Genomic DNA, 18,312 nt, shown 5'->3' on the forward strand with positions numbered 1-18,312 from the left:
ACAAAAGCAATGGACAAAATGCGCAGTGGACTATCTACGGGCTATCTGCCCCGTGAGATCGTGATGATGATGACGACGATGATTTTATCATGATGCAATACCACCCGCAATTTTAAAATGCCGTTTGCTAATTTCTCGCTACCGACCCCGCACAAAGACAATGCGATTTGCACGCGCGGATCCGTGGTGTGAAATGTAATTTGATTCGCCATGCATACATTTGAAATTATAGTTCACGTCCGTGCCGTGTCGTGAGTGTGTGTGTGTATATATAATACACTGCATTATAATGTCGGCCTATACAGTAATGTAATATACAACTATAAAGCACATATAGGTTTAGCATTGCTCCATCACTCTGGCCTTTTTATGTGCTGTGTAGAAGGACCATTGCCCGAAACGTCACTTGTTATATTCTTCCTTTTGAGGCCACGGTATTGTTATTGACGAATGTGTTGAGTATGTTGCTGCTGCTGTTGTTGTTGTTTGTGCTTGTGCACCACTGCAAACGCACCAGCATCACCGAAATAAATTAGTTTAACGATCGGTTTACGGTTGTTGAACCGGTGACCGTTTTTGGTCATCGATAATTAGCGGTTCTCAAAGCGAGGAAGGCCCAAGTCACCGCCCGTGACACATTTGACCCTCACTCAAAAAGGTAAACAACCCCTTGACATCGCTCGCGTGAGCCAGAGGAAGCTCTCGAGGGAATCGTTGGCCTACTCCTCCACGCGAACCCACACTTTGACCCACCGCACACTGGGAAGACGGAGAGAGGCTGGGGGTTGGTGGTGGTGGTGGTTGAGAAACTGGAGAGCGGTGGTGTAGCGGTTAGCGCTACGCTGCGCTACGAACCCGGCGACCCGAGTTCGATTCCAGCTCACGGCCAACATCAGTGACGATTATCTGAACCGGTCATGGGCCTCCCCTTGGTCGACTCAGCCTCAAATGAGTACCTGGTGTCATGTGTAAACATCGCCACTGGGGAGACAAAGGCGGTCGGGCGTGGTGCTGGCCACCCACCCCTTCGTGTACCGTTCCAGCCTTCATAGGTGCTCGCTAACAGCACTTGCCCCTACAGTATGTTAAGGCTATACGGGGGATCTTTGTCTTTGTTTTTTTTCTTAACTGGGGCCCAAATTAAACAACCCACGGAGCCGGGTGACGGAATCGAACCGATGCGATGTGGATTGCGAGTGCAGTGGGCTCGCCAATGACGACCACGGCAGCTCTTTTCTTTCTCACTGAAAGAGGTGATGATATCCGTGACCTTCATTAACCACGCGTTTTTGCATTTCGTAATGGGGTTTCTTTCCCACCTGGTTTATTTTTTTTTCAATGCGGTTTGCCGATAATCTAAAATTTTGAGAGAGAAAAAAACTAATTTTAAACAAACCTATATAGGTGTGTGATATCTATCTATATATAATCGCCTGTAGGTAATGTATACAGGTGTACTTGTTTTACATCGGCCTTCAAGTTGCATGCCACGGTGCCTATTTGAGACGTTGCGTCGAAGTGAGACACGTTAACGTACGTAAAAGATGTATACGAGATATACATTATTCGAATACTGAAAATGGCGTTGTCTTTCTACGTAAACACACGCAAACTCCACCTTAAGAATAACCACATTCACGGGCCCTATAGACTGTAAGAGCAAGTACCGTTAGCGAGCACAAATTAAAGCCGGTGGGCAAAGTATGATGAACGTGGCCAGCACCACGTCCGGCCGCCTTTGTCTCCTGAGTGGCGATGTTGACACACAGCAGAAGGTATCGTAACTCATATGACGCTGAGTCGACCTGGGGAGGCGTAGGACCGGTTCAGATAATCGTCACCAGCGTTGGTGGCCGTGAGCGGGAATGTAACTCGCGTTCACCGGGTTCGTAGCGCTCTAACCGCTACGCTACCGCTCCCCACACAGACACACAAAGACGCACGTACATACATACAGACACGCGCACACACAGACACACCTACATACATAGAGACACGCGTACACACATACAGACACAGGCACACAGGCACACATACACAACAACAACAGCCATTCGCCACTAAGTGGCGGTGACGTCACCACGACGCTTGTGCCAGGTCATGTGCACCTTGAGGCCACGTGAAGTGTCGAACGCCCGCTGGCAGGAGGTCACAGGGCAGACCCAGGTGCCACGGGTCGACTGACTGAGATGACTGACTGATGCACCACCTGTGCCCCCTACTGTGCCAACTTGCTGTGCTTTAGCCACCCGGCGCTCCGCTCGTTGTGAGCGTCGCTCCTCCGCCCTCCGTTGTTGTTGGAGGGCGACTGCCTCAAACTGCCCAGTAGCGTCCTTAACGAGCCTCCTCCACAGAGGCCGATCTTGACATCGCTGGTACCAGTCATCGGCAAGTCCACTCAGGTCCACGTCCTCCTGTACCACATCACTCCATCTCTTCTCTAGCCCGTGCCGCGCCCGTTTAGCCCCCTCGATCCGGCCGAACAAAAGCTGTTTCGGCATGCGGTGGCTGGGCTTGCGGGCTACATGACCCAACCAATGCAGCCTTGTCTGCCGGAGGAGCTCACCGATAGGACCGTGCCCCAGATCTTTCAAGGATTTGTGAGCTCCTCACACAATCCAGCCTGGTTAAACCGAGGATGGATCGTAGGCAGGCCAGCCTAAATGTTTCTAACCGGCGAAGATTTTCCATTAGGGGGGTCCACGTTTCGCAAGCGAGGACACATACACACACACAGACACACATACATACAGACACGCGTACACACACAGACACAGGCACACAGACACATACATACAGACACGCGTACACACACACACAGACACAGGCACACATACACACAGACACATACAGACACGCGTACACACACACAGGCACACGTATACACGTACACACATAGACACACCTACACACATGCAGATACATCTACACACAGATAGATACAACCTTCACACAGACAACAACAAAAAGATCCCCCGTGTAGCCTCTAACAGACTATTGGGGCAAGTGCTGTTAGCGAGCACCTATGAAGGCCGGCACGGCACACGAGGGAGTGGGTGGCCAACACCACGCCCGGCCGCCTTTGTCTCCCTAGCGGCGATGTTTACACATGACACCAGGTACTCATTTGAGGCTGAGTCGACCTAGGGGAGGCCCATGACCGGTTCAAATAATCGTCACTGGTGTTCGCCGTGAGCGGGAATCGAACCCGAGTCGCCAGGTTCATAGCGCAGCGCGCTAACCGCTACAAACACAGACACACCTGCACACAGATAGACACACATACACACAGACACACCCACATACATACACAGAGAGACACGTACAAAGACAGAGACGCGTACACACTCACAGACACACCTACACACAGATAGACACACGTACATACACCTACATACTGTACATACACACAACGAACAGGTACAAAGACAGATACGCGTACACATGCGCAGACACACAACACACAAAGATAAAAACAAAGATCCTCCATATAGCCTTAACAGACTGTTGGGGCAAGTGCTGTTAGCGAGCACCTATGAAGGCCGGAACGGTACACGAAGGGAGTGGGTGGCCAGCACCACGCCCGACCGCCTTTGTCTCCCTAATGGCAATGTTTACACACCGCACCAAGTACTCATTTGAGGATGAGTCGACCTAGGGGAGGCCCGGGACCGGTTCAGATAATCGTCACTGGTGTTGGCCGTGAGCGGGAATCGAACCCGGGTCGCCAGGTTCATAGCGCAGCGCGCTAACCGCTACACTACACACACCGACACACAGACACACGTACACACCTACACACAGATATACGTACACACAGAAATACCTACATACGTACACAGAGACACGTAAAAAGAGACACGCGTGCACACGCGCAAACATGCACAGACACAGACAGACACACTTACACACACAGACACGTACTAACGCACAAACACATGTACACACACACAGACACGTACTAACGCACAGACACACGTACACACACACGTACTCACGCACAGACACACGTACACACACGTACTCACGCACAGACACACGTACACACACAGACACGTATTAACGCCCAGACACACGTACACACACACAGATACGTACTAACGCACAGACACGTACACACACAGACACGTACACACACACAGACACGTGCTAACGCACAAGCACACGTACAAAAAAAACAACAAAGATCCCCCGTATAGCCTTAACAGACTGTAGGGGCAAGTGCTGTTAGCGAGCACCTATGAAGGCCGGATCGGTACACGAGGGGGTGGGTGGCCAGCACCACGCCCGACCGCCTTTGTCTCCCTAGTGGAAATGTTTACACACCGGACTTGGTACTCATTTAAGGCTGAGTCGACCTAGGGGAGGCCCGGGACCGGTTCAGATAATCGTCACTGGTGTTGGGCGTGAGCGGGAATCGAACCCGAGTCGCCAGGTTCATAGCGCGGCGCGCTAACCGCTACACTAATCGCTCCCCACACACACGTACACACACAGACATACGTACACACGTATACACGAGACACGCAAACTGGGCGAAGTTCGTGCTGTAAACGCGTTGTAATTACATCGCAGAAATCAGCGGTGTTCAGTGCGGCAGGGAGCAAGCGCGCGCGCGCTTTAACCCATTCACAACCCCCGCGCATCATGCGTACCATTTGCGATCGGGGCCAAAGCCAAACGCACTCCCAACGACCCGGCGGTAATCACCCGCCACGCCACGACATGCCGTACGCGTGAAGAAGGCGTGGGGGTAGGGAAAGGGTTATAATGAAATGGGGGGGGGGACCCATCCTCTTAAGTCCTCAACATGACGCTCGTTCTTTCCAGCCCTCCCCTCTCTCTCTCTCTCTGCCGTGCCAAAAGACTGCAATCCGTACAGCCGTGGGCAAAATTAAACACTAATTAGAGGCGTATATAAATCTGCTACCAACGTCATTTAGACAGCCCTTCAGTAATAATAATGTCTCCGCTGATTAAAACTGCGACCGCTAGCGCTTTTTGTGTTTTGGGTCGAAACATTTCGAACAGCGAAGTGATGATGGATCTCTGTTGTTATTATATGTGTGAAATATATCTAGATATGGACTCTCACCGATGACGACTTTAAAAGTGTGCTGTTGGTGGCTTGCCCGCCCGCCTTGGGCTTTTGTGCATTTGGGACCTCCGTGCTCAGCCATCGTGATAGCAAAATACACGCAGGTGATCGTGGTGTACAGACGGCTACACACAGCATCCAGTGCCCATCCGCGAATGACCATACCTGGGCAATTGTTGATATAAGGAGGAACACAAGCACACACGCACACACATCCGTGTGTGTATATATTGTGTTGTCTTCACGTGCGGCAACGCTTTAGGACGCGCTAATTGCTCGCTTTTAATTGGTTGGAGAGAAGGGAGGGGGTGGTTAGGCTTGGAGTAGGAACTTAACTGCCGGTCGCTGCTTCGCGTCTGATGAATCTGACGGGTGCCACCGATAGGCGGGGTGGGCGGCAATCAAACGAAGCTTTCGCGGCCACGAGACATCTTGTCAGGGTTACTTAATTGGGATGGAGGGGGGGGGGTACTGTGTGCGCATGTGGCCAGGTGACATCAAACACACACGCTCAAGCACGCGCGCGCGAGCACGTGCAGATAGCCTCACTCCGATAACGCCGCGTTCAAACAACATGCGTGTCCACGTCGCCGTATACTCGTATCTTGTCGGATGACTCGTACCTTCGCTGGTGCTGTTTGTTGCTGGCCGCTTGGCCGACGTGTTGGAGCCTTTTTTAAGGTGTTGTGTGTAACCGCAGCTTTGGTGAATCCCTTAGTTGCGCATACTCGTACAGTTGATACCACTAAATCGGTATCCACGGTCGTGATTGATCGCCTGACGTAAATTAAAAATGATGTTATGGAAGGGACTAGACGATTGTACAGATGTACCATTTTGAAACGTGAGCCCTTAAAACGCGTCTGCTGCGTGTGCGTTGAACGTCTTTCGCCCCGTGCGCAGCGAACCGTGCTCATCGTGGGGGGGGGGGGGGGGGGGGGTAACGACCCGCAGGGTGGCTGGTTCCACTCGCACGGCACAGAGGCAGCCTCAAGCGGAACTCAACGTGCGAACCGAGGAGTTCGCACGCCGTGGAGTGTGACGCTGCAGCCGATCGAGAGCGAGCGAGCGAAGTCGGCTTCAAAGTCACCGATATTCACGCACGGCGCGATACATGCGCACATGCACCGCTGACTTTGCGCACGCGAATGTTTATTAGTAGCGTAATTGTTATTGGCAGTTCTGCGTTTGCTATTGATACGTATACTCGTGTGTGTGTGTGCTTGTGACCATTACCCCGTACGTGCATTGCATGCATGATGCACGCAGAGTTCGCACTCGCTTAACCCGCAGTAAATCTCTCAAATCATCAAAAATGCTCAAGTCAGCGGGACGCGCATTGGGCGGTTCTCCTCTTCATTGATGGAGTGAGCAGTGGAAATTCCACGTTCCCACGGCGGGCGTGAGTGTCGTTTAGAGGACGACCGCCGTTGGTGTCTCACGCACTGTTGGTGCGAGGCCGAGTCTCCATCAACATCACTTTCTTTCTTAATAGTTTCCTTCTGCAATGATATCTCGGACATCCCGATAATGTTATCGTGTGAATATGAGAACACAGTTTCTTTTCATGTCCCCGGCGCCGTTGTGGAACTTCACGAATTTGCCTTTGAGCAAATGCTAGAGGTAATTCACATTGGGAGGCATAAAACACACACACACGTGGAGTCTGATGTATTTTTACGGAATAACCTTTAGCTTTGTTCCATTGTAACCCTCGTCTCGTTACTCTCGCGGTATCGAGACGAGGTAGGTGGTGGTCTCGATCCTGTGGCGATGGTGTGTAGAAATATGAGTTCCAATAAATAAATACCTCGTACTGTGCACTCTTAGTGGTAGTGCCTTACGCCGACGATCCACACTCCAAGCGTTCCGCAAAATATCGAGAGAGAATGTAAGCCCCTGGGGTATGAATCGTTTATTGTAGCGCAGTCCGGCATACGATCACGAATTCGGAAATTTAAACGTTGAAAAGCTGACCCGCGATTCCGTATGACGACATGTATACACGTGTGGACATTGCCAAAAAATCATGGACATGGGTTGTACCGCAGGCAACAATACACACAGCGAATATTTCATCCTAAGTTGAAGATGACATTTTAATCCTTCTGTAGCAGTGTACATACTACAACGCATTGCAATATACGGTACATACATAATATACACATTTGTACATACAGCTGCATGGTTTCGCAAACTCCAGTCCTCTTGACCTACCGCGCCTCGGTCTTTGTGCGTTTACCAATTTACTCGCCATTCAGATAAAAAAGAAAACTTATTCTACGCTGCAAGCGCCCATTGAGTGTTAAGTACGTCCCATGTGACACGCTCAGCAATTTACACGATCTGCGTTAATAGAGCCGATTCACGTGAAGATTGAGATCTCCGTGTTCGCACGTGTGTGCGCGTGTACACGTGTTGTCCACGTGACGCGGACAGCGTCAGTTGCGTAGCACGTCACGTGGGACGTGTTTTTAACAATCATCGGGCGCGCGCAGCGTGGAAGCAGTCGATGTGTATTTGAACGGGGGCGTCAATTGGTGAACGCGGAAAGACTGCGCGTGGTGGTTCGCACGGACTGGAGCTTGGTAAACCTTGACATACAGATTCCACTATCTACATCAAATAAATATATCCTCATGTAAAAAAAAAAAATAGATCGTCTGGTAAAGTGCTGTGAGTGAGTTTCTACGAAGGCGAACCGATCACGTGGTCAGATCCACATCCGGTCACCCTTCGTGTCCCCAGTACTGCGGTTTATACAATGCGCTCGCGCATCCCTCATTTAAGGCAGAGTTCATCGGGGTTCAGGTATCAACCACGCTTTCCATCATGTCTAGGAGTTGAACCCGGGTGGGTGGGATTGTAGGCAAGCGATTATATAACATTACGTCAATGCGTTCGGAATGCACCTCCACGCGCGTGCACAATGCAAGACAATACACGCGCATGCACACAGCGCTCCGTGCGCAATAACAAACCACGCTTTCCCGTCCCTCCGTGTACATTGGCAGCACAGAAGCAAGGGGACACGTGAATGAGAGACCAAATTCAAGTGAAATAGATCGCATTGCCCGTGTAGGAAGAAAAAAATCAGTGGGCATGGGCAGGACACGTCATGGCGAGAAGGGGAAGACGACGATGATGGCGACGTCTCGGTTGGTCGAGACGAAGCACGGAGTGGCAGGCAAACGATGGAATCGACTGGCTGGTGTTGAGGCGGACCGTGAGTGAGGGCTGTGACCTGCGAGTACGTCTCCACCCATGCAGTGGATTGGTCGTAGCTGGTGGTGATGATGGTGGTGATGATGATGATGGTGATGATGGTGATGATGGTGGTGATGATGGTGGTGATGATGATGACGCCATGCGTCGTCCAAAGACAATATTCTACGCTGACAAAAAAAAAAACACGTGAACGATCCGTAATGCCATCCCTTGATTATCATAAAAACGTTTCATTAAACACGTGGGTGTCTGCTTCAGCAAAGACACCTTGATATGTGTTATATATGTATATACTTTTTGGAAAAAAAATAGAATCCTTTCGACCTTTGAATGCGCGTGCAACGACTCATATGACAGGGTAGGGCTAAACAACAAGGAGATTCGGAATAGAATAGCGTTGTTAGATATTGTCAGGAAGAGGAGGTTCTTGTGATGGGGTGTGACACGCGTACAGGGAGGAGGGAGGGGAGGGCAGGGGACCGAGATGGGCATTGGAGTGGCCCCCCAAAGGTCGGAGACCCGAGAGAAGGCCGCGAGCCAGACAGTGGCGTTGGCGGGGCTGGTGGTGATCGTGACACTTAAAAATGCCGCGGTGGCGAGATGTGAACTACCTCGCCTGGTGTACAGAAGTTTGCATGATCTTCTCGCGGTCGCGGGGATTTTGCTCCGGGTCATCCGGATTTTTCCCTCCACATTTTAGAATGCGTTCAGATGATTTGGTTGCTATACATATCCACATGATAAGCCACTTCGTTGGGCTATCATCTGGAAATGTATAGCGCCTGGAGATCAAACCGGCGACCTCTGCATTGCAGGCCCAATGTGCTAACCATGACAATCGCGGCAGCATGGTTGGATCATAATTAAATGAAAAATAATATAAAAGAATCCAATAATTATATGATGCCGGGTAACGCTGTGGTTAGAACGCGCGACTTAAAAGTGCAAGTTCAGGTCCAAGTCGAGGTTCGACTCGACCCATCTATATTTTGGGTCGATGCAATGAATATATACAATTCTGTAGAATGTGAACTTAGTGCAATGATCATAATGACCCCGCCATAGGATTGAAGAATTGCCACAAATGACTCAGGGCCGCCCATAGAGATGGCACTCCACACCCATTTTTGCCAGAAGCCACTCGGACTTTTCTACATAGCGGTGCATTAGTGGTGCATTAAAGATCAATATGACGTCCCATTAAACCTCCTTTGCCAGTACCAAAATGTAATAATAGGGTTTTCCCCCTTTTTTCTGGCAACAAAACTGAAACCTTTTTACGAGGATTCATGTCTGCATTAACCACAATACCTGCAGTCAAAATGCAAACAAAAAACATACTATGATAATATATTGGCATTGTCCTTGAAACTGATTGGTCCATACCAAGGGACGGCTTTCTTTTGAGCCTCGGCCCAATTGGTGCTCGACCAGATGACGCCTTTTGGTCGAAACACCCTATTAAACACGAACTGTTCACTGTTCACAGTTCGTGTTTAAGAGACGTCATATTACAATAATATAATAATAATATGACGTCTATTAAACACGAACTGTGAACAGCGATTCGTGCCACGGAAAGACTGGCCCCGGCACAATAAGAGGGAATGTGCACAATTGACTCAGTGCGGCCACTATGGATCATCAACACTCAACATCCACTTGAACCAAAACGTAATTTCGACTTTGAAAATAGTCACTTTTTTAAACCACAATAATCTAATAAACAGCGATGGGATCTACTTTGCCCTTGCCATATTAATGTGGAATTATCACACAACTGCAGCGGACCGCACGCACGCTAATTTGGAGGAGGTGCGACACTGACTCTGTTAAGTTTTATTTTACGACGGTTAAAGTGAGGGGGCCCCTTTAAAGACTGCAATAAAAACAACCCAAAACAAACACGAGGAGTGGGGTGGGAGTGGTGGGTTGTAGTCGTGCGTGTCCGTCCCTTTCTCTGCCTCGCTAGGAGTGGAACTTCCCTCCCCCCGTGAGTTCATTCCGAAGCGTCATTTACAACCCCCAGTTAAAGTCACTCGCGTGTCTTCGCCGCCGCTACTGCTGCTGCTGCTTCTTCTCTCCGTAGGTCTTGGATTACACGGCCCAAACAATGCAGGCGTCCCGCGGAGGTGGGGGGAGGGGTGTCGAGAGAGAGGGAGGAAGAGGATGGAGAGACACAGGGGGAGGGTGATTGTGGTTGTTGTGGTGAGCTTTGTGGAAATTGATGCGGTGTGTGGTGGCCGATCGTGTGCCGTCCCGGCCTTCATAGGCGCTCGTTAACAGCACTTGCCCCAATAGTCTCTTAGAGGCTATACAGGAGATCTTTGTTTTTTTGTGGCGCGTCGATGTTTGCTGGCGGATTTGTTATCCAGAAGTCGCCGATTTCATTTTATCTCCATTTGTATTCAAGTGTCTTTGAATACCCATGCCCTCTGTCCATCCAGTAACAGTAAATATGGGTAAGCCACAGTGAAGTATAGTGACAGGCAGCTTATGGTGGGGTAAAGTGTGGTTACTGCCATGTCTTCGGAGACGTCTACCCAGCATGGAAGAGTAGGCCACACGTCTGTCCAGCGTAGAAGAGTAGGCCAAATACCCTCCAAAAGAGTCCTCTAATACTTCTTATAGCCGAGGCTCTTCCACCAGCAGTAGCGTGAGCAGGCACTTGCATGGGCTGCGCCTTCATATTTGTAATTGTTAGTTTGCGCCGACGTGTTGTCACGTGTCCTGACGAGTAAAACAATGAGATTTAAGGAATGCTCAGAATTAGTTTTCAAGCCAATTATGTTATTAATTAAAACAAATTCAGGACAATTATGTTATTAATAACAAAAAAATTCAGGCCAATTATGTTATTTTTTCCAGAAGTGTATTTTGTTAACTCTTCAGCAATCGTTGGGAATATTGATTTCGTGTTATAAATATCGTTATTGCTCAATTTGTCAGTTACACTCGGTCCAATGGAGATATTTTGTGATCTATAAAGTTCCGTTATACGGCACCAGCCCAAAATTAGGACTCGAGATTTGCCCACAAATTCGCTTAATGATGACGCCTCATTACACTGGAAACAAGCGCCCAAAGTCTCTGCAAGCCGTGTTCTCTACGCGTGCTGTCGCTAAATCTGCTGATCGAGTTGAGGTTATTGTTTGAAAACAAAGCAAAAAAATGGTTGGATTTTCGATTTGTACCGGAACGTACTTTTCACTGGGTGTTTAATCGGGTTAATTTAAAGTGAGGTCTTTTTTCACGTGTTTTGTTTTCTCATTTGTTATGTTGCCTCTGTGCTTGTATTTTATATTCATCCAAGTCTGCTTTGAAATAGAGACATGCATCTCAATGCGCCCTTTATCTGATACAATGAAGACATTTATCTGTTTTCGGGATAGAATTCTAATAAACGCACGTCTGGCTCTCATAGATAGAATCCAGCTCGAGCTATCCAGCTGATAGATGATTCCACACTTACTGACTCGCTACAAGCATCCACTCATCATATATCGGTCAACCCCTGGTCTCTCTTTTACCGCTAGTATTACCGTCTTGCTCTCAGAAGTTGTATACGTGGCCTAAATTCGCAATTGGAAAATTGCGAGGTCACATCTTGGTCCTGGGTTTGTCACCATCATCACCAACACCATCATCATCCTCGCCACCATTATCATCACCACTATAGTCACCAACACCACCATCATTTCCACCATTATCACAATCACCATCATCGCAATCCTCACCACCACCGTCATTAGCACCACCATCATCACCATCATCCAACTAAGACCAGATTCGGTGGTTGTTCCATGGATAGACTGACCTTATCCATAGGAATGTGGGATTTCCATCGCTGGCACAGGGTCAATAGCACAGACAAGGAATAAGTGAAGAATTGTTCCGAACTCAAGAAGTTTGTCAGCTCTCACATTACATTTTAAGTGTTGTATTTAAAAAAAAAACTTTCATTAATTGCTTTGATATAACCACGGATTCAAGACAACCGAAAGGATGACAGGTATAGGGTGAGTAACTATGGAAGATCGTGGTCGGACAAGCGGTGTAGATGGAATGCAGGTGGCCTGGATGCTAGTTGTGTATTTGGAGTTCGCGTGTCTCTCTCTCTCTCTCTCCCCCGTGGTGGCCGCGTGTATTTTTCTTCGGTTTCTCCGGTTGTGCCCTCCACCAAATTCACGATCAATTTCACGCGTTTAGATTATTTGGCTGCTTCTATAAATTCCCAACGTGCGATGATGATGATGATGATGCAGCCACTATGAAGGGCAAAGCCAGATCGCCTCTGAAAAGAAGAGTCACACAAGCTCATTGGGAGTTACGTGGTAAATAAAATAAGTTTCAAGGTGAGTTTATGAAGATGAGGTTTCAGACGAATTGTTGGGGCGCGGAATGAAGGGAAGACGAGGTGAATCAAGAAGAGCACGTGTGCAGCAGTGCGACGTCGACGTGACGACGAGGAGGATGATCTCTCCCTTGGTGTATGAGGTGGAGGAGGGCAGGTTACCGAGACGGGCATCGGAGTGGCACCCAACAGGGACGTGCGGTCAGGGGAGGCAGGAGAGGCAGAGCCTCACCTGTCATACTCCAATGAAAACAGCTGTTACGAAAAGTAAAAAAAAAAGAATAAAATAAAAATTAAGATTTTTTTTCACTAAACTGTGTTATAAATGTCATTTCTGTACGATTCCAATAATTTTCATAGTCAAAATCGCCAAATTTTCGGAGCTTCGTTGCAAATACTGCAGGAAGAGACGAGAGGTGAGGCAGCGACGAGCTCAGCCTCCCCTCTGATTGCGCAACCCCTCAGTTACTGGATGGAGCGCGGGCAATAAGCGCGTGCCTGTTACTATCTCAGTATGTCACCAATGTAATGTTTGTAGACCCCTTCATTTCATGTCCTCGCCTTCCATACTCCAGGTAACTTATTTTACGTGTGTGTATAATGTCACCCAGAGGTGGGTAACCAGAGGGTAAGCCCTAAACTCAGATATATGGAGAATAGAATCTCAAATCGGGACTTAGAAATCGTGACTATTTAGCGATTCGCCAAAGAGGCACGGACTATGTATAAATCGCTATACGCTCAACACGCGCAGCATACCGTGAGGCACGACAGTTGGGCTAACGCAATTATTGGCTTTTATAACACTGAGTGGAATGGATGGAGAGGGGATGTTATGTGTGTGTGCGTGCGTGTAAGTTTATAGAAAACAAGACAAAGACCCGCCCCCGTATAGCCTCAACAGACTTTTGGGACAAGTGCTGTTTGCGAGCACCTATGAAGGCCGGCACAGCACACGACGGAGTGGGTGGCCAGCACCACGCCCGGCCGCCTTCGTCTCCCTAGTGGCGATATTTGCACATCGTACCAGGTACTCATTTGAGGCTGAGTCGACCTAGGAGAGGCCCAGGACAGGTTCAGGCAATCGTCACCGGTTTTTTTGACCGTGAGCGCGAATCTAACTCGGGGCGCCGACGTTCGTATATCAGCGCGCTAACCGCTGCACCACCACTCATCCCCCTCCCCCCCCCACAGAGTCACAAAGACACAGAGAAAACGTGGTCGAGGGTCTGGGAGGCGGAGTGTAGCCAGGGACGGCAGACAGTCTGGCTGGTAGCTACACTGAATGCGCTTCAACAGATGTCGTCAACAATGCGGTGGGGGGTGTGGGTCAACACAAGGAGGAAAGTGTTGTCCAGGAAGCCGGAGGCCTCCGCATTCACCAACACCGAAGTTCACCCACACGCGCGCGCGGAGTCTCCGTCTCTTTGACCCATGCTCAATTTCGCACCGGCTATCGTCCATCAGCAGCTCACGGTCAGTCCACTGCTGGATGAAGGCCTTCCCCCTGCGATGTAAGCGATCCACCGAGCAAAGCGATGAAAAAGCTTAAACTCTCACTCGGCGTTTTCCCGAACGCCGGTTCGATATTATCGGCGTAGGGCACTGCCACGATAATACAAGGTAGGCCTGTACCATGATGATTCACGAATGATTATACCCTGTACCATGATGATTCACGAATGATTATACCCTGCAACCGTATCAGTATAGCGCTGTGTACGACGAGATGGATGTTGGCCGCTTGCCAACATAATTCTAGGAATAAACGTTTCGGGCTGTTTCGGTTAAAATAACAAGCAGTGGATAGACAACACCACTTCGTGTGTAGAGGTGTACATGCTAACATCCGATACGTCCATGAGTGTACAAGTGCGTTCATGGATTCACGCATGTGCGTGTACGTTCATGTACTTTGTGTATTTTGGTCTTTATAGGTGCTCGCTAACAGTACTTGTCCCGACGGTCTGTTCAAGGCGATGCAGGGGATCTCTGTGTGTACGTGTGAATACGAGTTTGTGCAAGTTCACAGATAAATATCCGTGTGTATCATCTATATGGATGTGTGCACATAAGGGTGCGTGTTCAAGTGTATGTACGTGTGTGTGTGTGTCCTAGCGTGTACTGTGTATGGTGGAGAGCGGTGGTGTAGCGGTTAGTAGTCCTAAGTCTCCCCTAGACTCAGCCTAAAATGAGACCCTGGTGTGGTGTGTAAACATCGCCACTGGGGAGACAAAGGCGGTCGGGCGTGGTGCTGGCTACCCACCCCCTCTTGTGCCGTGCCGACCTTCATAGGTGCTCGCTAACAGCACTTTCCCCAACAGTCTGTTAAGGCTATATGTATTTGTATCCGATGTATATTTCAATTACTCCATTGGAATCTACATACAAATCATCGCCCCTTAACCACAAAAACTTGGCAGGACCCTCCTGGAAAAGAGACATAGGACTCTCCTGGTTACACAATCGGAATTATAATTTAAGATATTGCCCATGTACGTAAATGTGTGCACGTGGGTCTGTGCGAGTTCGACTCCCGCTCACGGCCAACACCAGTGACGATTCTCTGAATCGGTCCTGGGCCTCCCCTAGGTCGACTCAGCCTCAAATGAGTACCTGGTGCAGTGTATGTAAACATCGCCACGAGGGAGACAAAGGCGGCCGGGCGTGGTGTCGGCCACCCACCTCCCTCGTGTGCCGTATCACGGCCTTCATATAGGGCGGCTCGCAAACAGCCACTTCCCCCGACAGTCCGTCAAGACTATACGGGGGAAGATCTTTGTCTGCGCGCGTGCACGTGTGTGCACGCGTGCGTCTCTGCGCGCGTGCGTGCGTGCGCGCGTCTGTAAAACCCCGCGCGTGCGTCTCGCTCCGGGGCCGCGGCAGGCGCAGGCGCGCGCGCGTGCGTCCACGTGCGCGCGCGACACGCAGGGCCGTGGGAAAGAGAGGCCTGCAGTGTTCACAGCTCGCCGGGCCGACCCCGACCGGCCCTCCCGCGCACCCGTGCGCGCAATTAGAAAGCGGGAGCTGGGTGGGTGGGGGAGGTGATAGAGCAGCCCAGCCAAGGGATGGAGAGACAGAAGAGGGAGGGGGGCAGAGAGGGGGGAGGGAGAGAGCTGGGGTGGGGTGGGGGCAGCCACCGCTTTCTTTGGGCTTCCAATTCAGGCCCCGAGCTGCCCATTGAAAGTCCGTTCTGCGTCGAGCCCCGGCTATGATTGTGCGCAAGGATCGTAGGGCTCGAAGGAATGTCATTGAAACACCTCCCCCACGATCTCCCAACTCCCCACCCCCACCCTTTCCCACCTCCTTCAGCCCCCCCCCCACCCCAGTCCCCATCGACTCCCCATCCCCAAGTGTCGCCTCCTCCTCCTCGCTAGCGGGAGCAGCGTGGCGTGGCGTAGCGTTGGGTGGGCGGGACGGAGGGATGGAGGCAGCGTTTGGCACAAAGCGCGCTCCTCCTCCTCCCTCGTCTCTCATCAGAATTCCCTGCGTGCCGCGCTGGGTTTCTTATTTTTCTTCGTATTCTTGGGCGAGGCGGGCTGTAGAGGCGGGCTGTAGAGGCGGGATGATGCAGAGGGGGCTGGCTCGCAGGGAGCTTGGGCTAAGCGTGCGGTGGTGGGGGGGGTATAAGGATGGGGAGGTGGTAATACGTGGGTGGCTGTGGTGTGAATGAGGGATGGGGTTGGGCGATGGGAAGGGTTTGCTGCTGCTGCTGCTTCGGCATCGCTCCCCTCCTCGCCCGCTTTCCGCATGCTTGGACTCCCGTTTCTCAGATACAGCCTGCGAGATCACAAACATCCCCATGTCACGACTGCTCAATTGCCACGTGGTAATATAATCAAGACATTCAGAGCTCGCGTGCGCAACATGCATTCATAAACGCAACCTCGGCGTGCTTAAAGGTGTGTTGTTACTTTTACATTTTATTTATATATATAACCGTTAACGATGGCAATGTGGAAGATAATCGCGATGTCACATATGCACTCATTCAACGCGTTCGATCATTTCGTTGATTCATTGTTGAGCAAATGCGCAAACGGTTATACGGTAAGAAAAAGCGGTCACAATGAATATTCTTGGTTCTTTCGGTAAAGTCACGTAGATAGGAAATTTAATTAAAAAAATAGAAGATACTAAATACACTCTAAAAAAAGAATCAATTGAAAACACAAGCAAAAAAAACACGACGTTTCGATCGCAACACAAGCGGTCTTCATCAGGCGGAGAGAAAAAAAGAAGGGCAATCCTCCAAATGCAACTGCTTACGAGAGCTTTCAAAGTTGCAATGAAAATCGGACGACTGCGATAGCAGACGCGAGCTTTTTACGTCAATTGTAGGAGCAGTTTAAAACCCCGAGTGTGCATCTGGTTATGTCAATGAACTGGGTGCAATGCGCGTGTGTGCCTCGTGAGCTTTGCGTGCCACTCAAACACGGCGACAATTATTCCAATGCAACTCTTGCAGGTTAGTCGATGTGCTTGCGATTCCAGACCGTTGCAAGACATTTGTGGGGCGCGTGCGCTCCATGCGCCCAGCGTAAACGCCGTGCATCCGGCCACGTGTTTCAAATCGTCGAGAAGGAGTGTCCCGTCGACTGACGACACAATGCTACGCAAAGCGTCATCGTTAACGTCACGTCAAGAGCTTTCCGTGATGACGCGCGCATCATGAGCAAACACACTATCCAACGAGTATCGGCAACACGTACTTTAGCTATTTAAAAAAAAGGAGTAATCTGCTATTGCGATGATCTTTTCAAAGACGCGCACACGCACAGACGCATGCACGCTACAGCACGGGCTAGCATACCGAACGCTTTGGGTGTTGATAACGCTCGCGTGTGGAATATACACCTCGTGCTAAATTACAGCGGGCACAGTCCGTGTTATTATTCTCATGTAATTTGTTGTATTATTAACGCTGCTGCTGTTTCCGTTATAAACTCTGTTGATACGATTATCAAAACATACGGTACAATAATATAGGATAATTGTGTTTTTATTCGTATTATACGGGTAGGCGGTAACCTAGTACTCTCGTGGTAGTGCCTTACACCACTAATCCCTACGCCTGAGCAGCGTTCCGGGAACAAAAAAAACGAGTGTGTGAAATGAATCCCTGAAAACATTCACGCCATGAGGTCTCCTGCTGTAGGATCGGGCGTATCTCGGGAGTGCAATGCGATTTGGTGGCACAGGACGTGTCCTCCCAGTGAGCATGGATGGAGCTTTGGGCCAACTTTGGCCCAGCGGTTTCAACCGCGTGCCAACGTCGGGACAACGTTGGTTCAACAGTTCCAACCGTATGGCCAAAGTTGGGACCAACGTATCACGTTTCACGCGGCTATAGCCTCATTTAGGCCTCCCGGAAGTGTTTCGGTCGGATAACAACCCCTATATGGCATTCGTTGGCGATGCCTGTACACAAAGCACGCAATATGTGCACGTATATCAGCAGGCACATAAATTTAAACTAAACTTCGTATTATATTTTACCAGGTAAGGCCCCATTGAGCAATATGGCTATTTTTCAGAAGCGACCTGGCCACACATGCTAGCTCAACTAAGTGGCGTATTGTGTGGACATTTAGAGCAACCGGACACTCTGAACACACGTGTCTAAACGTGG

The 18,312-nt window shown here is 49.9% G+C and overlaps 1 long non-coding RNA gene across 1 annotated transcript in view; it reads right to left on the bottom strand.

Annotated features, from left to right (window-relative positions):
• Window positions 1-6,998: 6,998 nt before the first annotated feature.
• LOC142924403 (uncharacterized) overlaps window positions 6,999-18,312 on the bottom strand; it is a 78,609-nt gene continuing 67,295 nt past the window's right edge. Inside the window, exon 2 of the long non-coding RNA XR_012941604.1 lies at window positions 6,999-16,460. This is a non-coding gene — a long non-coding RNA (uncharacterized LOC142924403). The remainder of the gene's footprint in view (window positions 16,461-18,312) is intronic.

Source organism: Petromyzon marinus, chromosome 13, assembly GCF_048934315.1.
Source record: "Petromyzon marinus isolate PM22_M1 ecotype Great Lakes invasive population chromosome 13, UKy_Petmar_22M1.pri1.0, whole genome shotgun sequence".
In the NCBI taxonomy this organism is placed as follows: domain Eukaryota; kingdom Metazoa; phylum Chordata; class Hyperoartia; order Petromyzontiformes; family Petromyzontidae; genus Petromyzon; species Petromyzon marinus.